Source organism: Erpetoichthys calabaricus, chromosome 5, assembly GCF_900747795.2.
Source record: "Erpetoichthys calabaricus chromosome 5, fErpCal1.3, whole genome shotgun sequence".
Classification (NCBI taxonomy): domain Eukaryota; kingdom Metazoa; phylum Chordata; class Cladistia; order Polypteriformes; family Polypteridae; genus Erpetoichthys; species Erpetoichthys calabaricus.
The window spans coordinates 1,059,622-1,082,425 of record NC_041398.2 but is presented as its reverse complement, the minus strand read 5'-3'; the positions used below and the strand labels follow the sequence as shown (position 1 = coordinate 1,082,425).

General features: G+C 45.3%; 1 protein-coding gene and 1 long non-coding RNA gene across 3 annotated transcripts in view; one reads left to right on the top strand and one right to left on the bottom strand.

Moving 5' to 3' along the window:
• LOC114651545 (gastrula zinc finger protein XlCGF57.1-like) overlaps positions 1-22,804 on the bottom strand; it is a 458,276-nt gene that overhangs the window by 125,528 nt on the left and 309,944 nt on the right. The gene's annotated exons all lie outside the window — the stretch shown is intronic.
• LOC127527868 (uncharacterized) lies at positions 14,610-15,326 on the top strand. Of its 2 annotated transcripts, none has more exons than XR_007935033.1 (3): positions 14,610-14,756; positions 15,009-15,129; positions 15,214-15,326. It is a non-coding gene; the product is annotated as an uncharacterized LOC127527868 (long non-coding RNA). The 2 variants fall into 2 exon arrangements; XR_007935034.1 differs by having other exon boundaries at positions 14,637-14,756; positions 14,925-15,129.

Sequence of the window (22,804 nt, the reverse complement as noted above, 5' to 3'; positions counted from 1 at the left end):
CTGTTGGGCTGAAACCAACCCTTGTGAACTTCATCAGAGACTCCTGCATTGTGAGCGTGTTACAGTTTGGTGAGCCATTGCAGAATGTTGCATTGTAGGCCCTTACTTTTTGAAGTGGAGGATCAACGGTCACTGTCAGTTCATAACATTACACTGAAATGCTAGAGAACTGGAAAAAATGGATGTGGTGGATGCCTGGTTTCAACAGGATGGAGTGACAGCTCAAATGGCGCGGTGATCCATGCAAGTTTTACAGGAGATGTTCCCAGGGAAGCTAATCTCCCTGCATGGCAATGTCGGGTGACCTTCATGTTCATCTCATCTCGCTCCGTGTGATTTGTTCTTGTGGGGCTCTCTCAAGTCGAAGGTATACACACACCAACCTCAAAACCTTGAAGCCCTTAAGGACGCTATTCACAATGAAATCGCAGCTATTCTCCTAGAAATAGTCAAACAAGTCATGCAAGCATTCAGAAATCATCTCAGATAGTGTATCAATAATGATGGGCACCATCTTGAAGACATCATTTTAAAAAGACAGTGGAAAAAAAACCTATTTGGTATATACAGTACTGTGCAAAAGTTTTAGGCAGGTGTGACAAAATGCTGTAAACAAAGAATGCTTTCAGAAATGGAAGTATTAATCATTTATTTTCATCAATCAACAACATGCAGTGAATGAACAAAAGAGAAATCTAAATCAAATCAATATTTGGTGTGACCACCCTTTGCCTTCAAAACAGCATCAATTCTTCTAGGTACAATTGCACACAGTTTTTGAAGGAACTCAGCTGGTAGGTTGTTCCAAACATCTTGGAGAACTAACCCCAGATCTTCTGTGGATGTAGGCTTCCTCACATCCTTCTGTCTCTTCATGTAATTCCAGACACACTCAATGATGTTGAGATCAGGGCTCTGTGGGGGCCATACCATCACTTCCAGGACTTGTTCTTCTTTACGCTGAAGATAGTTCTTAATGACTTTGGCTGTATGTTTGGGGTCGTTGCCCTGCTGCAGAGTAAATTTGGGGCCAATCATACGCCTCCCTGATGGTATTGCATGATGGATAAGTATCTGCCTGTATTTCTCAGCATTGAGAACACCATTAATCCTGACCAAATCTCCAACTCCATTTGCAGAAATGCAGCCCCACACGTTCAAGGAACCTCCACCATGCTTCACTGTTGCCTGCAGACACTCATTATTGTACCACTCTCCAGCTCTTCGACGAACAAACTGCCTTCTGCTACAGCCAAATATTTCAAATTTTGACTCATCAGTCCAGAGCACCTGCTGCCATTTTTCTGCACCCCAGTTCCTATGTTTTCGTGCATACTTGAGTCGCTTGGCCTTGTTTCCACGTCGGAGGTATGGCTTTTTGGCTGCAACTCTTCCATGAAGACCACTTCTGGCCAGACTTCTCCAGACAGTAGATGGGTGTACCTGGGTCCCACTGGTTTCTGCCAGTTCTGAGCTGATGGCACTGCTGGACATCTTCTGATTTCGAAGGGTAATAAGCTTGATGTGTCTTTCATCTGCTGCACTAAGTTTCTTTGGCCAACCACTGCGTCTACAATCCTCAACGTTGCCCGTTTCTTTGTGCTTCTTCAAAAGAGCTTGAACAGCACATCTTGAAACTCCAGTCTGGTTTGAGATCTTTGTCTGGGAGAGACCTTGCTGATGCAGTAGAACTACCTTGTGTCTTGTTGCTGTGCTCAATCTCGCCATGACATGAAACTGTCTTCCACAACCTCACCTTGGTAGCAGAGTTTGGCTGTTCCTCACCCAGTTTGAAGCCTCCTACACAGCTGTTTCTGTTTCAGTTAATGACTGTGTTTCAACCTACGTGTGACATTGATGATCATTAGCACCTGTTTGGAAGAATTGGTTGATCAAACACCTGACTAGAATCCTACAATATCCCTGACTTTGTGCAAGTGGACCTATAAGAATTGATGCTGGTTTGAAGGCAAAAGGTAGGAACACCAAATATTGATTTGATTTAGATTTGTCTTTTGTTCGCTCACTTTGCATTTTGTAAATTGATAACAATAAACAATCATTATTTGTATTTCTGAAAGCATTCTTTGTTTAAAGCATTTTATCACACTTGCCTAAAATTTTTGCACAGTACTGTACTTTCTTGTGTCGTAATGAAATTTATTTTATCTTGTAGTATTTTTGTAGAATAAATGTTTGAAATGTAGCACGTCTTTTTGGCTCACCCTGTATTTTAATTAATCTTTTTAATAACAGGGCAGAGGGTGTCGAAGCAAAATTGTCTGGACTTTACCTGAAAAGAAGGCTCTAGGATTCAGAGGATAGGCAAACAGAGTCTATAGCATTAAAACAACAACACGGACTCAACCCAATATGGCCAAATTGGGCAGAGCCCCGAACAAGCAAAAAAAATCATAGTTTATATAATCATTTCTTATCATCTTGACCTCGTTTAAAACAATGCCTTTGCTGTCCATTCTGACTCACTACTCCAGCTGGCTTCTCACGTGCCTACCAAGACCATCAACATTTTCTGTATTTCATCATTGGTATCATTCCTTGCTTCCTTGCCTTCAAACAACAGGTGTTCTTCTTATTCCCCCTTCTTTTGTCCTCGGGTAGTTTCTGTATGTCATTCTCTTCCTGCTCTATCTTTCTAATATTGGTCATTTTGCTTCAAGCTTAACTAAAAAATCCAATATGACTAATGTCTTTATTTAACTATTTGCTTGACATACAGTGAATCCAGGAAGTATTCCCAGCGCATCACTTTTTCCACATTTTGTTATGTTACAGCCTTATTCCAAAATGGATTAAATTCATTTTTTTCCTCAGAATTCTACACACAACACCCCATAATGACAACGTGAAAAAAGTTTACTTGAGGTTTTTGCAAATTTATTACAAATAAAAAAACTGAGAAATCCCATGTCCATAAGTATTCACAGCCTTTGCTCAATACTTTGTCGATGCCCCTTTGGCAGCAATTCCAGCCTCAAGTCTTTTTGAATATGATGCCACAAGCTTGGCACACCTATCCTTGGCCAGTTTCGCCCATTCCTCTTTGCAGCACCTCTCAAGCTCCATCAGGTTGGATGGGAAGCGTCGGTGCACAGCCATTTTAAGATCTCTCCAGAGATGTTCAATCAGATTCAAGTCTGGGCTCTGGCTGGGCCACTCAAGGACATTCACAGAGTTGTCCTGAAGCCACTCCTTTGATATCTTGGCTGTGTGCTTAGGGTCGTTGTCCTGCTGAAAGATGAACCGTCGCTCCAGTCTGAGGTCAAGAGCGCTCTGGAGCAGGTTTTCATCCAGGATGTCTCTGTACATTGCTGCAGTCATCTTTCCCTTTATCCTGACTAGTCTCCCAGTCCCTGCCGCTGAAAAACATCCCCACAGCATGATGCTGCCACCACCATGCTTCACTGTAGGGATGGTGCAAGGTTTCCTCCAAACGTGACGCCTGGCATTCACAGCAAAGAGTTCAATCTTTCAGACCAGAGAATTTTCTTTCTCATGGTCTGAGAGTCCTTCAGGTGCCTTTTGGCAAACTCCAGGCGGGCTGCCATGTGCCTTTTACTAAGGAGTGGCTTCCGTCTGGCCACTCTACCATACAGGCCTGATTGGTGGATTGCTGCAGAGATGGTTGTCCTTCTGGAAGGTTCTTCTCTCTCCACAGAGGACCTCTGGAGCTCTGACAGAGTGACCATCGGGTTCTTGGTCACCTCCCTGACTAAGGCCCTTCTCCCCCGATCGCTCAGTTTAGATGGCCGGCCAGCTCTGGGATGAGTCCTGGTCGTTTTGAACTTCTTCCACTTACGGATGATAGAGGCCACTGTGCTCTTTGGGACCTTCAATGCAACAGAAATTTTTCTGTAACCTTCCCCAGATTTGTGCTTCGAGACAATCCTGTCTCAGAGGTCTACAGACAATTCCTTTGACTTCATGCTTGGTTTGTGCTCTGACATGAACTGTCAACTGTGGGACCTTATATACACAGGTGTGTGCCTTTCCAAATCATGTCCAGTCAACTGAATTTACCACAGTTGGTCTCCAATTAAGCTGCAGAAACATCTCAAAGATGATCAGGGGAAACAGGATGCACCTGAGCTCAATTTTGAGCTTCATGGCAAAAGCTGTGAGTACTTATGTACATGGGATTTCTCAATTTTTTTATTTTTAATAAATTTCCAAAAACCTCAAGTAAACTTTTTTCACGTTGTCATTATGGGGTGTTGTGTGTAGAATTCTGAGGAAAAAAATGAATTTAATCCATTTTGGAATAAGGCTGTAACATAACAAAATGTGGAAAAAGTGATGAAGCGCTGGGAATACTTTACGGATGCACTTATTTTATTTGCTAGTCATGTCTAATTTATGCTAAATCTAATGCTTCAGAAGCTGTTATTTACTTTTATGTCAATTTATGCTAATACATAAATTTTTATTTTCCATAAGGGGTGGTTCTGAGGCTAGGGATCTGCACTGGTAATCAGAAGTTTGCTGGTTCAAATCCCAATTCCAGAAGTGACTCTACTCCGTTGGGCCCCTAAGCAAGGCTTTAACGTGCAACTGCTTCGTCCTGGGTATGACGTTAATCTGCATCCAGCCCTGCAAGTAGGCCTTCCAACCTGCCATTCCATCTGAACCAGTGTAGTGCTGAGGTGTCACCCATTGCATGGCTGCATTTCAGCCTTAATCTGGGATCCTGAATTGATTTGTCATGTGGTAGGCGCAGCAATGCACCCTAACCCTAACCCTAACCTCTCTAACCTCTTTTAATAATCGTTATGTATTAACAAAATACAAATCTAATAATTCTTTACATTTTGTAAAATAAACTCCCAATGGTATTTGGTGAAAAACAATAAGGATGACTGACATTTGTCAAATCTGCTCATCTGTGACCTTCTGACTTGTCGACACCTCTGGTCACATGTCCTGTGTTGTCTGATCTGAAGATTTAACACTCCGTATTGATGATCCATTTCTTAATAGCGCTGGAAAAGTCAGAATATACTTTTTAATTCTCAAGACAATGGGGTGTGTAACAAATAAGTTGTGGATTTGGATTGAATATTTGATTTGTAAGTATAGCAGTGTCTAGTCCACATCTGAGTGTCTGCGCTCTGTCATGTGTCCAGCCTGACCCCTCCACACACACACTACTGAGATGTTCAGTTACTAATAAAGATGAACATTAAATGGTGAGGGCGGCACGGTGGCGCAGTGGTAGCGCTGCTGCCTCGCAGTTAGGAGACCCGGGTTTGCTTCCCGGGTCCACCCTGCGTGGAGTTTGCATGTTCTCCCCATGTCTGCGTGGGTTTCCTCCGGGCGCTCCGGTTTCCTCCCACAGTCCAAAGACATGCAGGTTAGGTGGATTGGTGATTCTAAATTGGCCCTAGTGTGTGCTTGGTGTGTGGGTGTGTTTGTGTGTGTCCTGCGGTGGGTTGGCACCCTGCCCGGGATTAGTTCCCTGCCTTGTGCCCTGTGTTGGCTGGGATTGGCTCCAGCAGACCCCCGTGACCCTGTGTTCGGATTCAGCGGGTTGGAAAATGGATGGATGGATGGATTAAATGGTGACCACCATGTCAATACGCCACCCTGCACACTGGTGAAAAACCACCAGACTGATGCTTTGTGGATGTCAGTAAGACTAGAAGAAGCCTTTGTGATGACCTTGTTACACAACAGGATCAAAGTAAGAGAGACATTTCTGCAGTGCTTAACACCTTCTCTCCCTTTATCTGAATTTCCAGAAGGTTCCCCAGCTGTGGAAAACATCCTGTGTGGTCCCAGTGCCAAAGATAGGGCATTCCAGTGACCCCAAGGACTTCAAACCAGTTGCTCTCACTTCATACATCATGAAGACCTTTGAGAAGCTGGTCCTAAAACAGCTATGGCCTCTCGTTTCAGCACATCTGGATGGTCTGCAGTGTGCCAATCAGACACATATCAGTGTGGAGGATGCTGTTGTCTGTCTGCTCCACAGTCCTACTGTCACTTGGACAAAGCCAGCACCACAGTCATGATCATGTTCTTAAATATCTCCATGGCCTTCACCACCATTCAGCCTTATCGACTATTGAAAAGGCTCAAGGCTATGCATCGTGATACCCCCCTCAGTCTACTGGACTACGTGAACAACAGACGAAAGTTTGTGAACTTCAAGGGCTGTGCATCAGAACTGGTGGTGTGTAATACTGGAACACCTTTGTGAAATGTTCTGCCACTCTTCTTGTTCACACTCTACACAACAGACTTCCAGTACAATTCCAGCACTTGCCACCTACAGAAATTCTCAGAAGACTCCTCTATCATTGGCTGCAATAATAATGGAGACGAGTGAAAGAACAGGAGGCTTGTGAAAGACTTTGGCTTGTGGTGCAGGGAGAACCACCTGCTGATCGAATACCAGGAGGACAAAAGAGTTGGTGGTGGACTTCTGGCAGGCCAAAGAGTCTCTGAGACCACTCACTGTTTAGAAGGAGGATGTGCACGTGGTGCAGAACACATGTACCTGAAAGTCCATATGAGCAGCAAACTGGACTTGTCTGACCACACAGTGGTGTTGTACAAGAAGGGCTGGAGCAGACTGGACTTCCTGAGTGGACTCAGGTTTTCTGATGTGTGCAGCAAACTGCTGTACATCTTCTAAAAGTCAGGAGTAGCCAGTGTGTTGTTCTATCTTGTGGTTTCCTGGGGCATTCAAACGAAGCACAAGGCCTGAAGAAACCAATCAGAAAAGCTGGTCCATCACTGGGCAAACCCTGGGCACACTGGGCACTGTTGTGGAAAGTGGATGGGGGCAAAACTGGAGGTCATCAAGAAAAATCCCCTCCAGGTGGGCTCTCTGGGGGTCACTTTTAGCCACAGGCTCATTATACCTGGGTCCTGGGTATGACGTTAAACTGCACCCTGCCCTGCAAGCGGTCCTCCAACTTGCAGGGAAATCATGGGGGTTGGTGGCAGGATTGGCACTCAAGCCACCGTAATAAAACTTCACAAAGCTCCGAGACGACAGAAAGGACTCCTTTTTGCTCTCTGCAAGAGTAGCTCTGCTGCAGCTGCCCATAGGAAGGCTGCTCGCATCATGAAGGGGATGGGAGAAAGCCCTCAGGAGCCCCATTCGCAGAAGAGTCAAAACCATTGGAGAGTCAATAGGGTCAGGTCTGTTGTGGATCGGAACTGGTTTGGTGCTGAGGTGTCGCCCTCTGCATGGCAGCACTTGGGTCCCAATTTCAGGCAGCCCATACGGGTGGGCGCATGGAACGTCTTGTCTCTTTGGCAAGATGATCATCTTCGTCTGCTGTCAGAGGAGCTGTGTAAACTCCACATTTCAGTGGCACTCTCTGAGGTGCGCAGACCGGGGACCGGCCAGATCTCTAGGTGGATACATCTTTTATTGGTCTGGTCGGTCTGATGGCTGTCATACTTGAGGAAGTAGCTGTTGCTGTAGCGGATTGGCTTCTTCCGATGGTGTACGATGTCACTCCTTTCAACAAGCGTATTATGAGACTCAGATTACGGCACTCTCTGGGTGCCTTGTCTGTTGTTTCAGTGTGTGCTCTGACCGCAGTGAGTGATTTCTCGGTGAGGGAGACATTTTATTCGCAGCTTCGCTTGGTGGTTGATGAGTGCCCATGAAGTGACACTCCTCTGGTCATGGGTGACTTCAATGCAGCCACTGGCACTGACAGGGATGGCTATGAGAATTGAGAATTGGCTCCATGTTCCTTGACTTTGCAAAAGGTCAGGGGCTGTGAATCGCTGGATCCTGGTTCCAGTGCCCTGAACCACATCGTTGGATTTGGTACTCCAATACTGGTGGTGTGGTGAAGGAGATCAATCACATTCTCGTTGGCAGACGCTGGAGGTTCTTGCAAAACTGCAGGGTCTACAGAAGTGCCCAGGTTGTGAATTCTGACCACAGACTTTTTGTTGCTACTGTTATGATCCAGCATAGGTCCAGTAGGTTACCACCTACTAGGAAAATGAGCCTGGACTTGACCAGACTCCAAGACCAGGCTGTTTCTAATGAGTATGCACGCAGTTTGTGTGAGGAACTTGCAGATTTGAGTACGACTGCCGATCCTAATGTGATGTGGGAGACTTTCCATGACAAGACCCTGAAGGTTGCTGAGGGTTGTGTTGGTGTTACCGGTGTTCCCAGAAGGAGGTGTTTCATCTCGCAGGGCACCCTGGATATCATCGAGAGGAGTTGCAGTGCACGGCTCAAGGGAAACTCTGGTCTGTACCAGGAACTGAGAAGGACGGCTGCGAGGGCTCTGAGGGCAGATAAAGAGGCATTTGTTAGAGGAGTCTGTGAGCAAGTGACACACCATCTGTGGTCTAGCGACCCACGTCCTGCTTACAGAGGAACTGAAGCATTGCGCACATCCAAATCTGTTCCTTGGAGTTGTTCAAAGCTGATCTTGCAGTTAGGACGTTGGATATCTCTGGGTCCACGGTTCTTGAGGCTGGTCCTCCAATTAGCTGTGAACCCCCCAGTCTCACTGAGATTGCACAGGTGGTGAACCAGCTGAGGGGAGGAAAGGCTGCAGGGATCTGTGGTATCTGGGGTGAACTTCTCCAGGCTGGTGGTAAGGCCGTCCTCCTGGCATTGCAAACAATCTTTGCTTCCATTTGGGAGACTGGCATCATTCCAACTGACTGGAAAACGGGACTTGTCGTCCCTATCTGGAAAGGGAAGGGGGATCGCCTGGACTGCAGCAACTACAGGAGGATAACACTGCTCTCAGTGCCAGGTAAGGTCCTTGCTAGGGTCGTCCTCAATAGGATCTGTGATCACTTGCTCACCTACCAGCGACTGGAACAGTCTGGTTTTACGCCTAAGAAGTCTACCATTGACTGAATCCTGGCACTGAGGGTTCTCATGGAGCGCAAACACGAATATCGGCAGAGTTTCTTTGCAGCCTTTGTCTATTTTCAAAAAGCGTTCGACTTAGTTGATCGAGCTGCCTGTGGGATATCCTGAGGGTTCGTGCGAAACCCTTGAGGTTGCTGGATATCATGGCCGGCCTGTACACTGGTACTGTGAGTGCTGTGCAGAGTGGAGGCAGGACCTCTGCGTTTTTCACAGTTGATTCTGGGGTTCGTCAGTGGTGTGTTCAGCTCCTACTCTATTAATTGCTTGTATGGACTGGGTGTTGGGCAAGGTCGTGGGGTCCAGCGGCTGGGAGGCATCTGTTGGTGAAGAAAGATTCACGGATCTCGACTTTGCTGACGATGCTGTGATCTTCGTGGAGTCAATGGAGGCTCTGATCAGGGCACTCAAGAGACTGAATGAGGAGTCTGAGTGTCTGGGCTTGCGAGTGTCCTGGATAAAAACCAACATCCAGGCCTTTAATGACCTCTTGGGCACAACCATCAGCAGTGTGTCTTTCTGCGGAGAGAGTGTCGACCTTGTCAAAAGGTTTACTTACCTCGGCAGTGACATTCGTGTCTCTGGTGACTCTTCCTATGAAGTCAGTAGATTGAGAGAGCATGGGGGGGGGGGGGGGGGGGGGGGGGGTCATGAGGGTCGCTATAAAGGGGTGTGTGGCACTCCCAATATCTTCAAAAGGACGAAGGTCCAAGTCTTTAGAGTCCTGGTGCTTCCTGTCTTGCTATATGGTTGCGAGACATGGACGCTATCCAGTGACTTGAGATGAAGACTAGAATCCTTTGATACTGCGTCTCTCCGGAAAATCCTTGGGTACCATTGGTTTGACTTTGTGTAGAATGAGCAGTTGCTCATGGAGTCCCAAATGAGCCACATTGCCTGCATTGTGAGGGAGCGTCAGTTACGGCACTACAGCCATGTGGTGTGTTTCCCCGAGGCTGATCCAGTTCAAAAGATCCTCATTGTTGGGGACCCGAGTGGCTGGACTAGACCAAGGGGTCACCCACGTGACACCTGGCTGCAGCAGAAATAGGGTCATTTCTGGAGGGTGGGACTGGACTGTGTGTCTGCCTGGGGGGGGTTGCAAACTGGGATTCCGAGTTGTTTCGTCGTGTAGTGAGCGCAGCAACACGATGTACCAGTGCATGCTCCCCAACTTGAACCTGACTTGCTCATTACACGACAGTGGGCTAAGAAGTGCTTGGGGGTCTTTGCTGCCCACTGCAATACTTCCTGCTGAAATCATTAACTAAATGCTGATACTCTTTACAGTAATCCCTCGCTATGTCGCGCTTCGACTTTTGCAGCTTCACTCTATCGCAGATTTTATATGTAAGCATATTTAAATATATATCGTGGATTTTTTGCTGGTTCGCAGATTTCTGCAGACAATGGGTCTTTTAATTTCTGGTACATGCTTCCTCAGTCGGTTTGCCCAGTTGATTTCATACAAGGAACGCTATTGGCAGATGGCTGAGAAGCTACCCAACCAGAGCGCGTATTACATATTAAATAAAACTCCTCAAATATATTGTGAGCACGGGGGCTGTTCGCACCACCTAGAGAACACGGCCGCTCCTCAAAAAACGCTGAAAGACTACCTTCACAGTGCTCCCTTCTTTGCTGGGCTTACATGTGGCTGCTTTACAAGCGATATGCTTCACGCATGGTGCTTCGCATACTTAAAAGATTGCTTTCCTCTCTCTCTCTCTCTCTCTTGCTCTCTGCTCCTGACGGAGGGGGTGTGAGCAGAGGGGCTGTACACACACTGGCCTAGAGGATACGGACGCTCCTCTAACAAATGCTGAAAAATGCTTGCTCCCTTCCTTGCAGCTACTTTGCCCGGCGGTGCTTCGCATACTTAAAAGCCAAATAGCCCTATTGATTTTTGACTGTTTGCTTTTCTCTCTCTCTATCTCTCTCTGATGCGCACTCCTTTGAAGACGAAGATATGTTTGCATTCATTTAATTGTGAGACGGAACTGTCATCTCTGTCTTGTCATGGAGCACAGTTTAAACTTTTGAAAAAGAGAAAAATGTTTGTTTGCAGTGTTTGAATAACGTTCCTGTCTCTCTACAACCTCCTGTGTTTCTGTGCAAATCTGTGACCCAAGTGTGACAATATAAAAATAACCATATAAAAACATATGGTCTCTACTTCGCGGATTTTCACCTTTCACGGGGGTCTGGAACGCAACCCCCGCAATGAAGGAGGGATTACTGTATATTAATTTTGCAATTTCTGCACAATTTACATTGATTGATTGATTGATTGTATTATTTCTCTTGTGAGTCCACATCTTTGATTTTTTATGTTTCTACTGCTGTATGCGTTCAAAGTTCCCCTTGGGATTCATAAAGTTTATCTAAATTAATTCAGGTTCCCTCTTTAAGATTTTTTGCATATCGTCCCAGTCAATGTGCCCTCACTCTGAAGGGCAGCTTTGGGTCAGAGAGGACCAAACTGTCAACTTTCTTGAGTCTCCAGATGAGTTCAGTCTTGTAAAAGTGAGAAGTTTAAATGAGACCATCAATCAGGAGCTTCTCACACATAACAATTCAACATGGCAAAGCAGGCCTGGCTGTTCAGTCACTTGTTAAGAGTCCTCATTTCTCTTGGCACACTCATGCCACTTTAATGATGCCAAGCCTTGAAGGATGATGTCCAGTCCTGTGTGGAGTTGTGTTTGTGCTCAGGGGTCAAGAGAAGACCCTTGTTGGTCATGGAGTGCACTTATTGTCTTTCTGACATGCTCCTTCTTCAGATCTTTGGTCTGACGTTGTCTTCCTCAGTTCACTCTTATGTTCTTTGCCTTGACTCTTTGTGGCACAGGAGTTTTGCCACTGAAGCCCCTAACCCATCATAATGGCACAGAGCTAATAAAGCCCCCAGGGTGTCACAGAAGTTTGAGAATGTCCAACTCCAATACCTATAAGGAGGATACAGGCTGCTTTGATTGTGAATAAAACAGCAGATCAGCCAAAGATGATGGGGTCGGCTTTGTGTCTCCTTATATTGAATGGACGGTGTTGTTGTGTCAGCCACTAATATCCAGAGATGATCTGCTGGACAGCAGCGTGAATAATGTCCACCTGCTTTATGAGTTTCAGTTAGAACTGTCATCTGGCAAGAGGAAATGTGGCTAATCAGATGTTTGCACATCGAGAAACTGCAGCAGGACTCAATAGCAAAAGAATCAGAGCAGGCATTGAGAAAAACCAAAGTGCTTAACGGAGTCGTAATGAAAATCACCAGCAGTCACTGACTAGAAGATATGCCTTAAATCTCGATGTTAAAACTGCAAACAAACTAAAAATGGTATTTCTCTGAATTGATCATCAATCCTAGGAGTACCCACAGTGAAGTTCTTGGAGAGCTGAATCCTCAGCCTCAGGCCATTGACTCAAAACTGTAAAATAATTTAAAGGCGTAACGCCACAAACATCTACACTCAAAACTTTAAACGTAGATAAAGCGAGATTTGTCAGGAGCGGAGCCATTAACAAGGTCAAAGTGAGAATAAGCCTGAATTTATACTTACACCCTGAAGCTGATTAACAGTTGGATCTGCAGTCTTGGATTCTGCCTCACGTGTGATGAAGGGTGTGAGGCCCAGCGTCGGTGATGTGACACTTAATTCTAGGGAGGCAACAGTGCAACACGTCCTACCAACACAGTCAAGAAGGATAAAGATACAAAATGGCAACAGGCCACACTTACAATTTAGCAAGAAAAACAGTTTATTAATTGTCAATTCATTATTAACACTAAATGCTCATGTATTAATAATCTTAATGTACAAGGCCTACAGGAACTCAAAGAAAAGAAGCAGAAAAAACATTTAAAGTAAACCAAAATGTCAAGAACGTTCACATTGTAACAGGCCTGGCTCATCTTAGATTAACTCTGCTGGCTATCAGATGAAACGCAGAAAGCAAGCTGATGAAATGTCGGCTAACAGGAGCGCCGCAGAACAATCCCACCACTCAGGGGAGTCCTTCTGAATGAAGACAGACCAGGGAGGGCAGCTGGCTTTGTTCACGTCTTACAAGTCTGTCCTTTTCAGAGTGCCATCCACTTTGTGCTCCAGTCCCAAACTCTAAATGTGCTATGGGGTGCAGTGGGGTTGCTGATCTGGAAGTGGCACTCTATACAGGGCTGATGAATGGTGCCATAAAAATCAAAAGTGATTGATCACAAATGTCACATTACGTGTTTGTGTGATCTTTGTGATGACATTACAGTTTCAGAACATGCTAACCGATAAATAACAGACTTATTCAGGGCATGGTCACAGATTTGAAATCAAAAATGCCCCATCTCCAAAGCTCAGAAACAAAAATATTCCCCTCGTTTTCAGTGGCACTGCACTGTGGATTTGATTTCTCCATTTTTTCATTATTACATTGAACTTTTTCTGTTGTGTTTTTGAAGCTGTTATCACCGCACATTTCTGAAGCTACCTCATTCTGTTGTCTGGTGTTTGTATTTTTCACCATCTTATGTCACAGCACTGGTGCAGAGATGATCAGTCCCTGTATGGCTGACGTCCTGGCAGTACAGTTTCTGAGTCCTTCATGAAGTCTTACATGTTGCTGATGACGGCTGATACAGGAGGACCACTTTCTTTCAACATTCAGAACAGCTAAGAGGCTTACCACAAGTAGGCCAGTCATTTATGACTATGAAGGCCACTGCTGTCTGAAAAGCGTTAACCACATTCAGGAGAACAATGAGTTTTTTTTTTTTGTTTGTTTTATTGCACCTCTAAGTTGTTGAAGAAGATTCTTGCTGTTTGTGAGAAATGTGTTGTATTCCAGTGTGAACTCATATATGGCTCTGAGGTTACCCACGTCTAGAATCTGTTTGCCACTTTCACTGTTTCCTCCAGTATTCCTATGTACTTATTAACTACTTTAAACTGGAGTCCTTTACCTCATTCAGAAGATATTTCTTCAATTTGTTCGGTTGAGGAGCCAATGGAAAGATCATTTGTTATTTCTGGGACAGTCTTTACTCCAATATGACTTCGTGTGTTTCTCTGAAAACTTTTTCTAGAAGAATACCCTTTACCACATTCAGAACAGGTGTACTGCTTCTCTGAGTGTAGATCATTCTGTGGCACCTAAGTGCGCTTTGATGTGACGATTCATTTACCACATTCAGGATAAACAATAGGGTTTTTCTGCAGAGTGAATTCTCATGTGATCTTTAAGAGTCATGCTGATTGAAAAAAGCTTGCCACATTGAGAACAGCTGTGTTTCTTACCAGAATGAATTATTTTATAATTGTGAAGAGAACTATTATATTAGAATCGCATTCCACATTCAGAACAACTGTAAGCCTTCTCTCCAGTCTGACTTCTCCTATGATTATAAAGAGAACCGAGGTGTGAGAATTGTTTGCCACACTCCAACCAATGATGAGGTTTCTCTCCAGTGTGAAGTCTGATGTGACCTGTAGGGTGCTTTGCTGTGAGAACTGCTTATCTCATTCAGGACAACAATAAAGTTTCGATCCAGTATGAGTTTTGATGTGAGACTGAAGTGAGCATAAAAAAAAGAATCGTTTACCACATTCAGATCATCAAAAAGATTTTTCTTCAGTATGGATTTTGGCGTGTCTATAAAGACTTTTCTTGCTTGAGTAGCATTTGCCACATTCAGAACATATATACTGAATTTTCTCTTCCTTGTGAGATTGTGTGTGTACTCGAAAACACCTAATGTTGAAAAACATTTTTCCACATTCAGAACAGCAATATGGCTCCTCTCCAGTATGAATTTGTGTGTGCCTTTGAGAACTGTGTTTGTCAGAAAATTGTTTGCCACATTCTGGACAACAATAAGGTTTTTCTCCTGTGTGGATTCTTCTGTGACTCTGAAGATGGCTTCTCCTTGAGAACGACTTACCACATTCTGAACAGCAATAAGGCTTTTCTCCTGTGTGGATTTTTCTGTGCCTCTGAAGATACATTATATATGAGAACGACTTACCACATTCTGGACAGCAATAAGGTTTTTCTCCTGTGTGGATTCTTCTGTGACTCTGAAGATAGCTTTTACATGAGAACGACTTACCACATTCTGGACAGCAATAAGGCTTTTCTCCTGTGTGGATTCTTCTGTGACTCTGAAGAGAGCTTTTACATGAGAACAATTTACCACAGTCTGGACAACAATGAGGTTTTTCTCCTGTGTGGATTCTTCTGTGACTCTGAAGGTGGCTTCTAGTTGAAAACGCCTTACCACATTCTGAACAGCAATGAGGTTTTTCTCCTGTGTGGACTCTTCTGTGCCTCTGAAGATAGCTTTTACATGAGAACAACTTACCACATTCTGGACAGCAATGAGGTTTTTCTCCTGTGTGGATTATTCTGTGGTTCTCAAGACGGCATCTCATTGAGAATCGTTTACCACATTCTTTACAGCAGTGGGGTTTCAGCACTCCAGAGTGAATTTTTTTGTGTTTGTTAAAATTCTTTATGTTTGGGAAATGCTTGCCACATTCATAACAACAATATGTTTTTTCTCCAGTGTGAATCTTCATACCTTTCTCATTGTATTGAAGAGCGGGCTGACCAAATGAAGGTGGAGAGAAGCTGCCATTCTTCTGTAAGTCTGAAAAAACAAAAAAACATTTTAACTATTTTTTTCCTGACACCTTAATCCAAGGCAACTTACAACATTTGAGATGCAATTGGTTACATTTCTCTTGTTTTTCCAACTGGATCACAGGAAGGTCATGTGACTTCCATGTGGTCCCATGGTGTTAATAGCTGAATTTGAAATTGCAACTTCAGGGTTTGATTTCCAAATTCTTAAGCACTACCCACCTTTTGAAATAAATGAAAGAGTACAAGTAAAGTGGTGGCACACTGAGATGCCATTTATGGTCTGGCCACTCCATGTGTGGTCTTTACATGTTCTGCTGCTGTCTGTTCAATTTCTCCATCTTTCTCTCATATGTGAAAGACAGGCCTGAGCTGATCAATTGATCACAAATCAAAATCAGCCAGTTTTCACATGACGCAGAAAATTAGCTGATCTTGAAGGATGAAAAGCATGCAAGTCAAAGTTCTAACATTACCAAAATACAGAAAAATATCCTTGCCAGTCTAACAGTTTTATTGCCTTCCTACAAGAGATAACAAATTTGCTGTTGTAGTATTTGTGTAAAGAGAAGTCAGTGATGGAGGATTCTCTGCTAACACTTTCAATAATACAAACCTTATTCAGCATCTAAGAAGTCAACACAAAAGAGACTGGTGTGAAGAACTAGCTGTTCAAACGCTGAGACAACCATCACGCTTAGTCTAGCTCAGTCGCCTACTCTCACTCGGCCTCCAATAATGACAGCACATAAAAAACTCAACATTATAATACTGACAGCAAGAACACCAAAGACTTACTGTGACACAAAAACAGTGGAATTTGTAAGCCTGGACAGATGTTACCGTCTAGATCATTTAGATCCACGATTCCATCTGCCAGTGAGTGTTTGTTGACTGATACATAGATGTTTTGACTAAAATCCCTTTAATTAACCTTTCAGTGAATGTGTAGGTAGATGGGAGGAAAGGGATGCAGAGTTTTACTGAGGTGGTATATAAATATAAATCGTTATCAAGTGGACGTTGATCAGTTAGAAATTGTAATCAGCCCTCTTATTGGCTTGTTGGGTAGAATGGTAGTTTTTAGACCTAAATAAAATAATACTAATTACGCATAATAACCATTGCGTGTGAATAGTCACTATACAGTTACGAATTCTGCAACAGATATTATTATCATAATGATTTTTCCCCAAATTAAACAATGGTACAAGGACACGTATATCACAGATGATTGCAAATCTCAAACACATAAACTGCTCAGTGCCGGTGTCTCGACCACACAGACGCACTCGGAGCGACAGACGACAGCCGAGAGATCCAAAGAAACTCCTCGCCAACAGAACTGCAGAATACATGAAGAAATTGCCAATAAAGATAGAAACGATATTTGAGTCAACAGCATCAGAGGTGAATCTTTATCTCTGTGAACCTCATACCACAAGAGATGCTGGGCCACTGGCTTTGTGGAGGACCAATAAAAGCCGTCATCCTACCTGTGCCCTCCTTATACGAGTGGGGACAGCGAGGGTCTGTTCAGTACGGCAGCACACGTCGTGGATGACAGGAGGACAAGACTGTCCTCAGAACATACAGAGATGCTTATATTCTTAGATAAGAACCTGAAACGTTCACCAAGACTGTCTCATTTTCTTCCTGTCGTAGTCGACGGCTACAAATATCTAATTGAACATTTTATTTGATTAGAAATGTGGAGTAAGATTAAGACAGGCCTTTTGTTTTGTTCAGCTTGTTTTAGTTCCATTATGTGTGCATTATGGGTAAATGTTCTTTGTGTATGCTGTATGCCATAGCACTTTATTACGGAATGTGAAGTTCATGCATGGCTAAAAATACATTTATTATTCTGAAAAAAAAAAACGGTATTATTATCAATATCAGCAGATCCTAATGGAATGGAATAAGCGTTCAATATCAGCTCTAAAGACTCCGATCAGAGCCTTCCTACCCAATAATGTGTCTGAATTTGGGTTTTCTCTTCTTAATTGTAATGTATGTGATGATATTTACATCCTCTAGAACCTAATCTGGACTAAAAATAAACACACAAATATATCCGCCTGTGTTAGGGGGGCACAGTGTTTAGCACAGCTGCTTTATTGTTCAGGTGTTCTGGTGTCAAAGTTCAGGCTGACAGCAGAACACAAGATGCTGAAAGAAGACCCTGAGACCCCCTGAATGTCATCATGGCTCGTACAGGTAGCTCTGGTCACTGTTAATGTCAAAGTGCACGAGATTACCATTAGAAAGATGAGCTACATATTAGGTGAGCACTGGCTTGAGCAAATTCACTCTTATTTTCTGCACAGGGGTTAGGATTTTATTCTTACTTATTTATTTCCTTTTGTGGACATTTCTACCTTAACTGCAACACAATTTAAGAAATACTGTATACATGTCTTTAGCAAAATATGACTTTTAATATTCTCATTGAACATGATGCATAGTTGGCCTATGACAGCGTCAGGGCTCTTCTGAACCTCTTCTGTGACATACGTCACATGCTTCAGCTAAAGCTTCATGATGTTCAAGTCATGTGCTCAACATTTTAGATTTTTCCTTATTCACCCAAGTTTTTCTAATTTATTATTTATTAGGTAACCTATTGTTTGTTATCATGGACCCGAGCAGGTGGTCTTATCCAAGTTTAATTAACTGTGTTTTCCACTCTCATTTCAATCTTCAAAAACATCAAAGCACCCACTGTTAGAATTTACAAATGCTCTCTTTCTTTTATATTTAATCACATTACTCACTTATTCCAGCACTCCCAGGTGACTCTTCTCCTTCTCTCCCATTTCCCTCAGGGATTTTCTCTTCAGACTCTGACAACTCTGATTTCAGCTCTGTAGAATTCTCCTGCATAGCCAGTTGTCCCGTATTAGTGGACCAGGGTTGTGAACTGGATGGAGATTCTTCACAGGCATCTTGCTTGAAAATATCCTCAGTTTCATGCTTTTGAAGTTCAAGACCAACGGAGAAATCATTCAAATCCTCAGTTTTAATGGCAGCAGTCATCCCCTTGCACTCCTCCTCCACTTTAAAAACTGAAATTCTTTCTTCATGATCCTCCAACTTCACATGCACATCCTCTGGTGTGAGCCACTCACAGTCCTCTACTTTGATGTCCACCGTTCTTTCATCCACGCCATTTTCTTTGGCAGAGGCCATGCTCTGTGGTAAACTCTTCTCTCTCTTTAAGTGTCTGCCCTTCTCTACTCAGATTCACTTCTCACATGGACAGCCCTGAGCTGGAGGCCATTAGACACCTCAGTGTATGGCCAAGTGAAATGGGAAAGCCCTGTAAAAATAAAAACGGGAGAATTAACTTTATAAAGTCAGTAAAAATAATGAGCAGACTTCAGGGTTACAGTGGCCTCCATAAGATTAGGGTCAAAGACACATTTTTCTTGATTTCCTCCTTTGCCTTACAGTTTAAAATTACAAATCAAACAATTCAGATGTGATCAAAGTGCACTGCAGACCTTCATTAAAGGGGATTTGCATACATTTCAGTGCCACCATGTAGATATGACAACACTTTATCTACACGGCACCATCATGTTTGGACACAGCAATGGTAGGTCTATTAAAGCCGTCATATTTAGGGCTTTGTTGGATATCCTGGCTGGACTTGAACTGCGCATCGGGAGCTTCATTCTGTTAAGTTGTTATATTCTATATCTTATATATGTGCTCCTATTTGTGGGATTATGGGACTGCATCCCGACTGGGAGTAGGACATTCAGGGTTTGAAGAGAGTGGGTTTGTAGGAGGTTACTCATGACGGTTGTGTTTTATGGGAGAGAAGAAGAAAAAGTGTGTGGCTAACATCAAAGGTGTTGTATTGTTATTTAAGTTCACTAACACATTTACCGTGTAGCCCCCCCCCCCACCCTCCCAAAACTCAAAGTAAGAACATATTTCACCTGATTAATTTAATATTTAAAATTGTTATCCCCTAAATCCATCATCAACAACACCAATAACAGTTGAAATTGTCACACAAATAATTTGTTTTGTTAAAAACATAAAGCAAGATGCACTTTTACATTTGATATCTTTACTAGGGGTGTGTGTCCCTTGGCCACTTATGGCGATCCAACCCCACTTTGTAGCTCGCCTTGCTCGCTGTCGGTCCATGGTGGAATTTTCTGTTGAACGAAGAAAAAAAAAAAAGAACACAATTCACACTCGATGGACCCAAAACCACGCATAATATTATGGGATGGCAATGCTACCGCTGCACCACTACTGTTTTTAGTAGAGTGGATGTATATCCTGTATGTATGTATGTATATAATGAATATAAAAACAATTATATATAAATGTATACTATAGAAGGAGGGGCCAAGGAGGTCGGGTGCAGTGTGAGTTGGGTGGTGGCCGAAGGCGGTCCGATCCTCGGCTACAGAAGCTGGCTCTTGGGACGTGGAATGTCACCTCTCTGAAGGGGAAGGAGCCTGAGCTTGTGCGCGAAGTTGAGAGGTTCCGGCTAGATATATTCGGACTCACCTCGACGCACAGCTTGGACTCTGGAACCAATCTCCTTGAGAGGGGCTGGACTCTGTGCCACTCTGGAGTTGCCCCCGGTGAGAGGTGCCGAGCGGGTGTGGGTATACTTATTGCCCCCCGACTTGGAGCCTGTACATTGGGGTTTACCCCGGTGGACGAGAGGGTAGCCTCCCTTCGCCTTCGGGTGGGGGGACGGGTCCTAACTGTTGTTTGTGCGTATGCACCGAACAGCAGTTCGGAGTACCCACCCTTTTTGGAGTCCCTGGAGGGGGGTGCTAGAGGGCATACCTCCTGGGGACTCCCTCGTTCTGCTGGGAGACTTCAATGCTCACATGGGCAATGACAGTGAGACCTGGAAGGGCGTGATTGGGAGGAATGGCACCCCGATCTGAACCCGAGCGGTGTTTTGTTATTGGACTTCTGTGCTCGTCACGGATTGTCCATAACGAACACCATGTTCAAGCATAGGGTGTTCATATGTGCACTTGGCACCAGGACACCCTAGGCTTCAGTTCGATGATCGACTTTGTGGTCGTGTCGTCGGACTTGCGGCCACAATGTCTTGGACACTCGGGTGAAGAGAGGGGCGGAGCTGTCAACCTGATCACCACCTGGTGGTGAGTTGGCTTTGATGGTGGGGGAGGATGCCGGTCAGGCGTGGTAGGCCCAAACGTGTTGTGAGGGTCTGCTGGGAACGTCTGGCAGAGCCCCCTGTCAGAAGTAGTTTCAACTCCCACCTCCAGCAGAACTTCGACCATGTCCCGAGGGAGGTGGGGGACATTGAGTCCGAATGGGCCCATGTTCCGTGCCTCTATTGTTGAGGCGGCTGACCGGAGCTGTGGCCGTAAGGTGGTCGGTGCCTGTCGTGGCGGCAATCCCCGAACCCGTTGGTGGACACCAGTGGTGAAGGATGCATTCAAGCTGAAGAAGGAGTCCTACAGGACCCTTTTGTCCTGTGGGACCCTGGAGGCAGCTAATAGGTACCGGTAGGCCAAGCGGAATGCGGCTTTGGTGGTTGCTGAGGCAAAAACTCGGGCGTGGGAGGAGTTTGGGGAGGCCATGGAGAACGACTTTCGGACGGCTTCGAGGAGATTCTGGTCCACCATCCGGCGTCTCAGGAAGGGGAAGCAGTGCAGTGTCAACACTGTATATGGTGGGGATGGTGCGCTGCTGACCTCGACTCGGGACGTTGTGGGTCGGTGGGGGGAGTACTTGGAAGACCTCCTCAATCCCAATAACATGCCTTCCAATGAGGAAGCAGAGCCTGGGGACTCAGAGGTGGGCTCCCCCATCTCTGGGACTGAGGTCACCGAGGTGGTCAAAAAACTCCTTGGTGGCAGGGCCCCGGGGGTGGATGAGATACGCCCGGAGTTCCTCAAGGCTCTGGATGTTGTAGGACTGTCTTGGTTGACACGCCTCTGCAACATCGCATGGACATCAGGGACAGTGCCTCTGGATTGGCAGACAGGGGTGGTGATCCCCCTCTTTAAGAAGGGGGATCGGAGGGTGTGTTCCAACTACAGAGGGATCACACTCCTCAGCCTCCCTGGAAAAGTCTATTCAGGGGTCCTGGAGAGAAGGGTCCGTCGGATAGTCGAACCTCGGATTCAGGAGGAACAGTGTGGTTTTCGTCCTGGTCGCGGAACAGTGGACCAGCTCTATACCCTTAGCAGGGTCCTGGAGGGTGCATGGGAGTTTGCCCAACCAGTCTACATGTGTTTTGTGGACTTGGAAAAAGCATTCGACCGTGTCCCTCGGGGAATCCTGTGGGGGGTACTCCGAGAGTATGGGGTACCGGCCCCCCTGATAAGGGCTGTTCGGTCCCTGTACGATCGGTGCCAGAGCTTGGTCCGCATTGCCGGCAGTAAGTCGAACCCGTTTCCAGTGAGAGTTGGACTCCGCCAGGGCTGCCCTTTGTCACCGATTCTGTTCATAACTTTTATGGACAGAATTTCTAGGCGCAGCCAGGGCGTTGAGGGGGTCCGGTTTGGTGGGCTCAGGATTGGGTCACTGCTTGTTGCAGATGATGTTGTCCTGTTTGCTTCATCAGGCCGTGATCTTCAGCTCTCTCTGGATCGGTTCGCAGCCGAGTGTGAAGCGGCTGGGATGAGAATCAGCACCTCCAAATCCGAGACCATGGTCCTCAGCCGGAAAAGGGTGGAGTGCCCTCTCAGGGTTGGTAGCGAGATCCTGCCTCAAGTGGAGGAGTTCAAGTATCTCGGGATCTTGTTCACGAGTGAGGGAAGAATGGAGCGTGAGATCGACAGGCGGATCGGTGCGGCATCCGCAGTAATGCGGGCGCTGCATCGGTCTGTCGTGGTGAAAAAGGAGCTGAGCCGCAAGGCGAAGCTCTCAATTTACCAGTCGATCTATGTTCCTACCCTCACCTATGGTCATGAACTATGGGTAGTGACCGAAAGAACGAGATCGCGAATACAAGCGGCTGAAATGAGTTTCCTCCGCTGGGTGTCTGGGCTTTCCCTTAAAGATAGGGTGAGAAGCTCAGTCATCCGGGAGGGGCTCAGAGTAGAGCCGCTGCTCCTCCGCATCGAGAGGAGTCAGATGAGGTGGCTCGGGCATCTGATCAGGATGCCTCCTGGACGCCTCCCTGGTGAGGTGTTCCGGGCACGTCCAACTGGGAGGAGGCCCCAGGGAAGACCCAGGACACGTTGGAGGGACTATGTCTCTCGACTGGCCTGGGAACGCCTTGGGATTCTCCCGGAAGAGCTAGAAGAAGTGGCCGGGGAG